Source organism: Chiroxiphia lanceolata, chromosome 13 (genome assembly GCF_009829145.1).
Source record: "Chiroxiphia lanceolata isolate bChiLan1 chromosome 13, bChiLan1.pri, whole genome shotgun sequence".
NCBI classification, from domain to species: Eukaryota; Metazoa; Chordata; class Aves; order Passeriformes; family Pipridae; genus Chiroxiphia; species Chiroxiphia lanceolata.
In genome coordinates this window covers 3,198,614-3,210,325 of record NC_045649.1, presented here as the reverse complement: position 1 = coordinate 3,210,325, position 11,712 = coordinate 3,198,614, and positions in this window count along the sequence as shown.

Below are 11,712 nucleotides of genomic sequence, written 5' to 3'. Positions count from 1 at the left end.
CCTGAGGAAACTGCACAGGACATGCCATGGGGAACTGCTGAGGACCCCATCACCTCCCCTCAGTGTGCCTGGTTCCTCAGCACCTGGGTTGAATCAGACCTCAGCCTCATCACTCCTCAGCCATGGTGGCAACAAACCCCTCTGCTTCGGGGCACCTTTCACTGCTGGGCCACGAGGTGCCTTGAGAGAGTGACCGTGGGCAGCTCATCCTACAAACAGCTGCTGAGGGGCTGGAGAAAGGTCTGCCCATGCAGACATTCATCTCCATCCCCAGTACATCCGTTTTTTAACAGCTTGTCCAGGCTTTTTGGATAGCGACCAGTTTTCAGCTGATTTCAACCTCCCCCGCTGAGTCACCGGGAGCTCTGCATCCAGGCTGCGTTCACCCTCTCACCTCAAGGAGAGGAAAAGCCCGTGATGTCAGGGAGCTCAGAGACCCTTTAATCCCTCAACTAGGAGCCAGCCCAGCCCCCAGCACTTAAATGAGGCCAGATCTTCCCTCATCCAGGGCTGTCTTTCACTCTCTTTCTGTGGGTCCAGCAGCCAAAGGCGTTTCCTCTGAACTGGTCAGGGATGAGATACGGTTGGATTCAGATCTTCTTGGCATTGGGCGAATTTAAACCTCCCTCTCTTTCAGTTGCCAGGGATCTCTATGGGAATAAACCATTTTTCATGCTTGGGATTTATCTCCTCCTCACCAGTCACGCCAGCAAGTGATGAGGCAGAGGGGCCAGAACTGCTGAACCCATTGATGCCATCGATGGCAAGAGGGAGGTGGCAGGACTCCGGAAGAAACCTGGAGAGATTTTATGAAAAAGAAGGAAAAGTCCTTAAAACTCTAACAAAAATGTTCCAGAATGATCCCATTCCTCCTCAAAGCTCCTGCTGCAAGAAGCACAGTGCTGTCTTGACCTGGCAGAAGCGAGTTGGGACGCCTAACCCCACTGCAGGTACCTCTGCACCCCTTGGCCACCCTCCCCACAGTGGCACCCAGCGCTGGCAGTGCCACAAGGACCCATCCTGTGGAGAAAGCTGGTGATGGACAGAGCACACAGCTGCCAGCAGCAGAGAGGGACCACAGACGTGACCAGCAAGGGAAGCAGAGGTCTGAATCCAAGCCCTGAGACAGGCCAGGGTTTGACACACATCTGACAGCCCCAGGCTGCATCCTGTGCCGCACACAGGACTCATTTGGGGGCAGGAGGAGAAGCAGCCTGGGGCAGCTGTGCTGGCTGCCCATGTTGGCTGTGCAGGGGATCAGTGCAATCAATGGCCTGTATCGAAGGGTTTCACAGGGATTCGGTTCCTCCCCGAGGCACACACAGCCCAGTGACGATTTGCAGCAGAGTCAGAGCTAAATTTAGCCTCAGTTGTGCGTGAGTGTGATGTTTTTATTGTTGCCCTTAAATAAACACATTGTTTGGAGCATGTGGCTTCTGGTTCTGCCTTGCTCAGCTCCGGACCTTTGATGGGCTGTTTCAGTCAAGCTGCTCAAAAGAGGGAGAAACAAGGAGAATTAGCAGTTGGTGAGATATATCCCAAGGACTTATTTTCAAAAACGCCCAGAAGCCATCTCCCAGAAACCAGCAGTGCGCTGGTGTGACTTCGGTGGCTGTGAGGAGGTGCTTGTGCTGAGGAAGAGGTTTCTGCCAATTAGAGCTGCTCCATGGGCATGGGATCACATGCTGGAGCCATGGCCATAGTGATGGAGCTACCAGGCTGACTTGGGCTGGAGGCAGCAGTGCTGGAGCACCAGCTGTTGGTGATGGGCCCCATCCTGCATCCCACCTAGGATGGGCATCCCACCCCTAGGGCAGGCACAGTCTGCCCCAGCTTTACATCTGCAAGGTAGCAAAAGGCCCACACTTTGCTGGCCCCAAAATAATCAGTCAGAATGACAGCGGGGCAATTAGACCTTGGGCACCTCAAAAGAGACACCTCAAACCCTGCACGGAGTTCTCAGATTGGTCCCAGGACATGTTGGTCCCCCCAGAACTGCTGGGCTTCATGCAGGACAAGGGGAGGGTGCACTGTGGCACTGCCTGTGTGTGAGCTCAGGGCTCAGGCTGTGGGCAGGGATAGGGGCAGACAGGAGCCAGCCTTGCTGCTCCACAGCCTGACACCACACATTCCACTGAAGCTGCCTGGGAAGGTACAATCCTGCAGGGAGCTCAGCATTGTCTCCCTGCAGTGCAGCCTGCGAGCCCAGGACAGGGAGCACAGCCTCTGTGACCTGGTGCAGGGCAGAGCTGTGCCCTGTATGCCCCACGAAGCATGTGCTGGGGCTGGCGAGCTGCCAGTCCCCCCTGGCTGCCTCCTGCCCTCCAAACACTGGGCTACCAGTAATTTTCCATCCTGGCTGTTGGCTCTGCCCTAACGAGATGTTCTCCTACGTCCCTCTAATAGGGCTGGGCCCCATTCAAGTTTCTCTGTTCATTTAAACCCTGAGTCCCCCCCTTTTCTCTGCTTGAGCCTCCCAGCAGTTCTGCAGGATGGCTGCTCCTCTGAGCCCTGTTCCTCCCTGTGCTCACAACCCCTCTGCCTCAGGGCAATGGGATGATTTTGTCCAAAAGCCAGAAGAAAAAAAAAAAAGCCCAACAACCAGCCAAGAAAAATTCCCATGGCTCAGCTGCACTCGGGCCAGGAACAAGGCAGCCCTGGGGACTTCACGGTCAGCTGTTTCCAAAGCTGCCTCTGCACAGGCACCTCTGTCTGGAATTGAAGATCTGGGTCCATCAACTGCACTGATCAGCCAAGCATGTCAGAGCAAAGTTGATTTACAGAGGAAGGTGCCTGGCCCTGGAGCACAATGTGCCCACAGTGTGTGTGCAGCACTGCACTGACTTAAACTTCTCCCAGTGATGAAGCTGCTCAACTCTGATCTCAGCTTAGGTGTTCACTTTGGTCTGGAGAGCCACCCACCAACAGGAGACACCTCTTCTGGAGGTCCCATTCCCATTCCTCAGAGCGCACCCACAGCCCCTCTGTGACTTTCTGGGCTGTCTTTGGGCCCACGGGCAACCTCCTGCCCATCTCTCTGGAGCAGCCCCCTCCCTCCCTTCCTGCCTCCTCCCAGCCACAGGAGCAGCAGCAGTGCCTGGTCCTGCTGTGCTGCTTCTGTCACGGCTGCATTTCAGAGCCAAGCCAGGCTTTAAATAAATACCTGTCAGCAGAGCCGAGCCCGGGGCTCAGAGTGAGGGCATGTGTGTGTTTAGCACATTGATAGGCGTGAGACAGAGCAGAGACAGCAGGGTCTCTCTCTTCAGAGGCCAGAGGCTGGCACGTTCTCAAAGGCAGCATTAATCAGCATTTTCAATTGCACAGCACCTGTCACAATGGAGCAAAGTTGCCCACCCTTTCCTTCCTCTGGAGAATGGGATAATGCCCTTTCCAAGGGCTGACTTCTCTGGCTGCAAACTGCTGTGATGGTTTAAGGGCAGGGTGATGGATTGGGAAGATTCAACTGTTCTCAAGAGTTCCAGTCCCCAATCTCCAAGTGTGTTTTGGGGACACAGGGGATAGGCATGCATGGGCTGCAGCTCTACTGGCTGGTTATGTGCAGCGTGGCCAGGGGTTGGGGAGGGGGTCCCACTCCTGCCTGGGTACCAGGGAGTCCCACAAGCACATACCGAAGTCACCTCATGGTGAGACCAGGACGTGGCAGCAGCTGAGGGCACTTGGGTCTCAGAACACATATCACTCTCCCAGGAGTGTGGAGGCCCTCAGGCTGGCCAAAGAGATTTTTTAAAGCAGATTATATTTGTCTTCTAATACTGGAAAGATAAGAAGCAAGCACAGGTGAGCTCAGCAACCCTCCCACTGAGATAGCAAAATGCTGCTGATCCCTGCACAAGGCTGGATCTGGGTTCTCCCCTCTGTGCTCAGGCTGCAGCCCATTGCCTGCAGGCTGCCCACGAAAAAAAGCTGCTCTAGCTCAAACCTCTGCCTGGCTGGATACAGATGTCCCTGAGGGGGTCTTTCAGGGAGTCTTGCAGATGGTCACAGAAGCCCTGGGTGGCTTTGGCCCTCCTGTGCTTCTGCAGGCAGAGATTGATCCAGGCAAGCAAAGCCTGCTCCGTTTGTGCTGCCCAGACTCCCAGGACCTCATCAGCACATCCAAAATAAAGCCAGGCAGGGGCCTTGGCCCAGCTTCTTGAGTGGGTGGCAGAGCCAAGGGAGGTCTGTCACAGAGGAGGGACAGCAAAGCCTTGGGCAAAACCAGAGGGGGAGTGAATTCCCTGTGCTTGGATGTGGGAGGAAGACTGGAGGGCTGGGGGCTTCCTCAGGTCATAGGAGTCTGGAGCATCAGGGGTTTTCCAGGGGTGCCTGGGTCAGGAGGGGGATGCAGCAGGGCAGAACAGTACATGTAGGAAGGGCTCTAGCACAGACAGCCCTTGCCCAGGCAGGAGAAGGTGTCAGGAGGGGCCGGAGCAGACACCTTCAGTCCTTCCTCCTTGCTGGTCCCAAAAGCCTTTTCACAGGAGCAGCCACCCCGGTCCCCTTGCCTGCACCCCACCAGCTCTGCTCCCGACCTTCTCCTTGGCCCTCAGCTGATCAATACCTCTGGCTCTGGGGGGATCCATCAATCCTAACGATTTCATCCCACTTCTCACTAATGCACTCTCCCGTTGCACTGCATTTGGGCCACGGAGCTGGCAGATACTGGGAGAGAGGCTGAGGGCTGGCTAAAGGCATGTCACCACTGTCCCAGGACAGCACTTTAACCCTTTGCAACACAACCCTCTCCACCAGAAGCAGGTCTTCATCTCTTCCTTCCACAGCTCCTGGCTCACTGGACAACCATAAACCTTCCTCTCTCAGCTCTCCAGCTCCTTGGAAAGGCACATTCAGTATGTTTGAGTGCCCCAGCCAGGATCTTGGAGCTTTTAACCAAAACCCACCAATTTTTCTTCACAATCCCTCATTGCCTCTTCACTCAACAATTGCTCCTCTCTGGAGAGCCTCCATCAAACTCCCTGGCAGCTTGTCCCCTCCTTCCCTTTTTATCCCTGGCCCTTGTAGGAGAAGCACAAGACAAAACTAAGATGAAGTCACCAAGCTGGTTTAGGGAGAGCTGGATGCCAGGTGCTGTCCTGGCCGCAGCTTGGGGGCTTTACATCCAATCCCTGTATGTCAAACAGCCTGGAAAGGGTGGGTTGCCCAGTGGGTGCCAGATACCCAGCCAGACCCACTTCCCGTCCACCCTCCAGGTTCTCTCGAGTCAGGGGGTTGCACATCCCTGGAGTAAAATCACCCTTGACGTTGCTGCTGCCTGTGTGACCCTACTGCTGGTTTACAGCTGATCCTGTCAAGGCTTCTGGAGTCCCATCCCACATGCTGGGCTGGACCAGACAGGAGGCTCTGACCCAGCCTGGCACTGACCTTCACTATGAATCTGATCACATGCACCCCATCGATAACTGAGTGCGAGACAACGAAATGAGCTGTCACAGCCAATTAACATGCTGGGCTTAATCGGCTTGTGGGCTTTCAGGGAGGAGGTGAGGGGCTGGCTCCAGGCTGAAGGGGCCAGGGAGAGGCAGGGTAAGGAGTTCCATGGATCATATGGCTGTGGCATCATCTCACTGGGGTGGGGACACCCCAGCCCCGGGCAGAGCCAGTAGAGAGGGATGGGCAGCAGCGGGGTGACTGGTGTCAGACACCCCACACAGGGCTTTGGCCCCAGGGCAGACCCTCTCGCTAGGAGAGCAGCCAGCCACAATTGCCAAACCCAAAAGGGTTCCACTTAAAGCCAGGAGGGATCTCAGTGGCTGTTGCTGAGTGCCTCTCAATTAATTAGCATCCTGCTGATTCTACAATTGAGGCGATTGCTCAGGAGATTAAATTGGTCTCTGCCATGAAGCAGATGCTGTTCCCAAGGCCTGATTCCCAGTGATTTTCCTTTTCCTGTGCTCTCCTGCCCTGTTGACTCAGCTGAAGCTCGAGGGTGCTGGGCACAGCCTGGTCAGCCAGGGTGCAGGGGAGCCCCAGGAGGGTGGTATTGCTCAGTTAAATGCCACTGCATGCCCAGGGAGGGCTCGCTTGGAGGATGCTGGTGTGAATCCAGAGCAGTGCTCATCAGGGGAGGCCTGGCCATCCAGGGAGGCCATGATCTGTTCACCCCATTCTGCCTGCATCAGCAGGGCCAGGCTCACAGCCAGGCAGCTAGAGCTGCATTTGTGCACCTGAGAGCCCAAACTGAAAGGAAAAATCACAGCTCAGCCTCCAGGCTTAGTAAGTCCACCATGACTGCAATGAACCCTGCTGATTTGGTGCAAATCTGGGGTAACACTGCTGGTCTCACTGGAGCCAGCCCAAATTCATGGGCAGTACAGCAGAGGCTTGGCTCCACTCCATCAGCACTCCTTGGGTCTCCACCAGCACTGCTGAGGGGGGGACTCTTCTCTGAAAGTCTTTGCAAAGGGTGACTCCCACCAGTCACTTTGTTCATGGTGCCCAGGGGCTGTGCATGGCTCCCCTGCCATGCCCAGGAGCCCTCCACTCCCTGACCCCAGATGCAGAGCTGCCCCAACAGTAAAAGTGGCCATTCAGCCACCCATGGGCACAAAGAGCAGTTAGGAAAGGGGCTGCAGGATCCACCAGCTCCCATTCCCCCAGGTGTCAGTTAAACACCCAAAACCCAGGAATTTCGTATTGTAAGAAAGGTGAAGGGAAGAAACTCATCTTAAGTCCTTGCTGTGATGGGAGTCTGTGTACTAAGATACACCCACCCTGCTGAAGATGATCCCACAGCAAGAGAAACAGGCACATTTGAGGACTGCTTTGATGGCACTTGATGACAGCATCTGCTTTACTGCTTCCTCCCAGGTGCCCAGCTGCCAAGCCCCCCAGCCACAGCATGATGTCCTCCTGTAGTCATCTCCTCACTCCACTTTTGCTCTAGTGCCTGAGAAAAAAAAAAAAACACATTGCATCCCAAGCATTTGGCAGCTTCTTAGTCTGAAGTCAGGGGAAAAAACTGTCTTTTATGTTCAGCAAAGGTTTGCAAAGGCATGTCACAATCCTCCTTGTGCTACTGTCTTCCCTAGGGAGAACCCAGGGCCCTCAAAGGAACAACAGGACAGCTAGAGACAAGCTCAGTCTTATAAGCCACACAAGCTGAGAGGAGTTTTCAACCTCCATTTGCTTTTGTCACATTTTTTGGTATCACAGCACCACAACAGAGATGGAACAGCACCATCATGACCCTCAGGAGACATCTCCTTACCACTGCTTATATCTAGACACAGAGAAATCTGAGGGGAGTAAGCCTGGGACTGTCTTGCAGTTTCTCAAGCTCAGCTGCAGGAAAACTGGTATTTCTTAGAGTGAAGCTATTTTTCACTGATTTTACAGGATCCCAGCATAAACTGAAGACAGTTTCCAAGCTTTAAAGCAGTTTTCATCCTACAGGTCCCTCCTCCATTTCTTGGGCTAATTGAAGGTAACATGGTTTTAATGAGTAGCCTGTCAGAGGAACTTGAGCCTGAAACAGAGACAAGAGCAGCATGCAGAGCATTTGAGTGCCATGACTCCAGCATAGTTCTGGTATCACAACATCAGGCATTAAAGACACACTACGAAATGGTCCTGGGGTGCTGCTGCACTCCTACACCTTCCAGCAAGAGATGGAGAGAAGCAGGTTCCATGTTCATATTTCCCAGGGGGCTGAACTGATGAGCAGAGGAACCTCCTCTTCTCTCCCGGAATGCCAGCTGCTTTCCCTGTGACTTCAGCATCCTGAATGCCACATCCTGACCCAGCAGGATGCAGTGCTGCAGATGTGGCCCTGCCCAGGAACGTGCACCAAGGCAGCCCCATCCCTCACCTGCTGCCTCAGCACAATGTGCTGCTCCCCTGAGACGCCGTGCCTGGAACTCTGCACCCAGACCCAGGCCCAACCAGAGGGCACCCTGAGGTGGAATACACTGCTCTCTGCAAACCCCATCTGTGTCCCTACATGCTCCTCACACCCCAAACCCTGTTCAGCCCAGCTGCTGCCTGTGCCTTGCCTCAACTCAGCAGAGGAAAAGTGGCTTCTGTCCTAAAACACAAGGGATTTCTGCCTTGCACAGGTTTAGCTGAGACACCCAAAGAAGGTACATTTTCCCCAAGGTGTGGGGGAGCACTGCAAAGAGCTGCAAGTCCTCACAAAGGCTAACGACAGGCAACAGATCGCTGTGTCCTGCCAATCCAGACAGAAAGGATACTAAGGCCACTGGCACTGCATGGCAGCCTGCCACGAGGAATAACTTTTCAAAAATAGAAGCATGCTAATCTCAGGAACCTGCTGGCATTGTCAATGACATTAATGAAGTGTTTCGAAAATCAGAACAAATGCCTTGGCTTTTTGGGGCTGTGCCACCCCTTGTAATCTTCCACACCAGCCGAGGAGTGGTCCGGGGGCAGCCACTGCTCTTGTGCTGCTCTGCTGCCTTGGGAGCAGCCCCCTGGGAGCAGCAGCCTGGGGTCGGCTGTGGCAGGATCCCAGCGAGCTTGGAGCCTGCACAGGGAAGCCTGGCCAGCCCTCGGGGAAGAGGCTCCCCCGAGCAATTTCCTCTGTGAAGCAAACCCAACCAAGCACACTCGATGGAAACAGTGCCCAGGGGAGGTGGGAGCTCACTCTCTCCTCTTCCCTTCTTTTCAATCCTTGTCTAAAGCCCCCTCTGGGTTCTTTTTCACTCTCTCCAGCTCCTGCCTCCACCTCTCCTCTATCTGCAGTTTATCTCCTGAGATGTTACACTGTTTACAATGGTAAGGGGAGGCACTTGAGAACCCCTTCAAATGCTGGGGAACCGCACTGAATACTGACCTGCCTCCTGAGAGCCTCCCCCTCTCCCTTCCCTCCCCTGCTTCCCATCTTCTCCCCTCCCATCTCCTGCCCAAGCAGCCCCAAAGGGATGCTGTGGCTGACATTCCCTGCCTTGCTCCATGCAGCTGCCTGCCTTTCCAGGCACACTGCTCCTATGGCCAGGTGCTTCCAGGGATACTGCGGGTGGCAACTTCTCCAAGGCTGCTTTTCTTGCTCCTTGGCACCCGGGACAGCTCCCTCCAACAAGTGGTGGGGAAAAGAGGGCAGATGCAGCTTTACTTCTTTTCCCTGTCTGTCATTGTCCCAGTAAAGTCATCAGGACATGCAGAAACGGGAGAAGCCAAAGGAAGAGCACATCTCCATCCACCATGGCCAGGGCCCACAGGACAGTAAATTTGTCCCTGGCAGAAGGCCTTTGAATTTCTGGGTAGTATGTGTTGAGCACTGGGCTCAGGCTGGCAGACAGAGAACAACCTACTGGTCTCTTGCCTTTCTGATCTCTCTGAATCACAGCCTTTAAGCACACACAGAGTCAATCCTAACACCGCTTCCCGGGCTTTCCAGATGAGGAGTAAGCAAGCAGTACTTTGTGAAGGAGAGAACAGCAGAGGCCAGGGTGCTCAGACCTCCACAGCTCACCAGAGTGCTATAGGGCCCCTTGGAGCACTGACTGCTCCAGCACGGGGCAGGTCCTGCCCTCTCTCAGGTAGTCCCCAGGACAGTGCGTGCTCAGCACATCTCACACCAGCTGAAGGGGCACAGCCAAGTGTCTGTCCATCTCCTTCCCTAGCTATGCTTTCTTGCCAGCTTTCTCCCCACTTCCCTCTTTCTGCAGCAAGCAGTAATGCTTCATTTTCATTGCCAACCATGACATCCACTCTTCTTGTATGCTCAAATCTAGGACAAGGCAGCATGACTTAAACTCTGCTTTGAATCTCACTTGACTTGTTTTTGCCTGGCAGATGCAACAAAAAAGCCACTCAGGCACCTAGTTTAATCTCACAGGCCTAATAGGGTTCTCATTACCTACAGCCAAAAGCAGTTGTGGTGGGACCTGCACAAAGCCAGTGGCTTAAGCTCAGACTTGAATTAGATTGGTTCATCAGCACAAATCACAGCAGGTTACACCCACTAGAGTTCAGCTCCCAAAGCCAGTCCTGCAAAGCAAAACTATCAGACATAAGTTGGAGCACACACGGCCTTCCCCCATCACTCATTCATGTGACAGGATGAAACCAGAGCAGTCTGTTATCCTTGCACCAGTTTTTGCCCAAAGTCCCGACAGTTCTGCTCAGGATTTTGTGCTCAGGCTCCATCAGCTCTAGGAAATGCACTGCTGTGCAGGCACGATCAGGAAAACAGAACTGTGGGCTGAGCACTGCCCACTTGGCCACCCTGCAGGGTAGGGGAGAAGAGCAGAGAGTGGGAAACATAAGTTATCAGATATGTGGCAGCCTTGAAGAAGCTTAGCAGTAAGGGTTTAATGGGACTGACCAAGGAAACCAGAATGATTTCTGAGATGGGGAATCTTTTAGCTCTGACAAGCACTTATCAAGTAGGCATCTGAGCTCTGGCAGATGCAGCAGAGCAGTGGAAATCTGGTTGGCATATTTGCTGTAGCACTGCCTACAATCCAGAGGACAAAACACTCTCAACAAGGGAGTGTTACCTTCACTTGCCAAGAAACTGAGGCAAGGAACAGCTTTGGGTTGCCTCCTGCCAGGCAGAGGCAGTGCTAGATGAATAGCTAGGTTTATTTAAAAAATCATCAACTCCTGTGCCATGTGCTGTGTTCCTGGACAATGTGTTTTATAAAAGGCACATCTGGGGACAGAGGCAGCTCTGTGTGAAGAAAGCATTCACACTGTGAATTCCCACTGCCTCTACTGAATTACATCACATCTCTGCTAAGTAACTGGTTCCATTAAAATATTGAATGAAGCTTTTGTAATGTCTGCTTACCAAAAAAATGGGTAGGAAATCATTGATAAAGATCAAAAAGGCTTGTGCTCCTAATTCAGCTGGGTGCCACCACTGTGCCTCTCATAAAAATAATATGTTGTGTTACAGTATGTCAGTTCTCAGAACATTTCTTCCTGCTGCTCCTCTTGGTTGCTGCTGGTCCAAATGACACCACCCATGGCTCCCAGGCTGGCAGGAGCAATCAACCTCTCCATTCTCTGACTGAAAATAAATCAATGCCAGGGGACAAACTAAGACATTGTGTAGAGCAAAGGAGATAAAGGAAGAAACATGAATGTTTTGAGAAAAGGTAATTTAGATAGGTGAGAAATTGTGTGTGTGTGTGCTGGTTGCAGAGCTCTTTGCATTTAAGTGGGATCAGCCCTCCACGGCTGCCACTCCAGCTTGAGAAAAACACATAGAGGAGATAAACGAGAGGAGCTGAGAGTTTTACAAGAAGTTAATGTGAAACCAATTGAAAAAAGCTTCTTGTCACAGATGGACTCACACTTGCCTCCCTTGCAGCACCGAGCACAGCTCTGACATGGTACATGAAGTCTATGGATCCAGAGACAGCCAATTCTCACCTCCCACCCACCACTCTGCAACAAAGTCGAGGTAACATGGAGTCATCTCAGTCCATCTTGTGTTCCTAAAAATGCAATTTATAAAATCAATAGCATATTGATTGGTTGGCAGAGTCTCTCCCCACAACCTGAGCAAAGAGCCAGTACCCACACGGGATAACTCAGACAGGAATTACTTCTACCCTCACATGACTGCACAAATGTAGCTCCCCACTGCACTACCTGTAAGAGCAGAAGGATGATAGAAGCAGGATTGCATTATCTGTCATGGCCACACTTTAGAAAAGACCTGGACTTTTCAATTTGATTTTTCTGCTGCGGGACGATTAGCAACAGACTTTTCACACTACG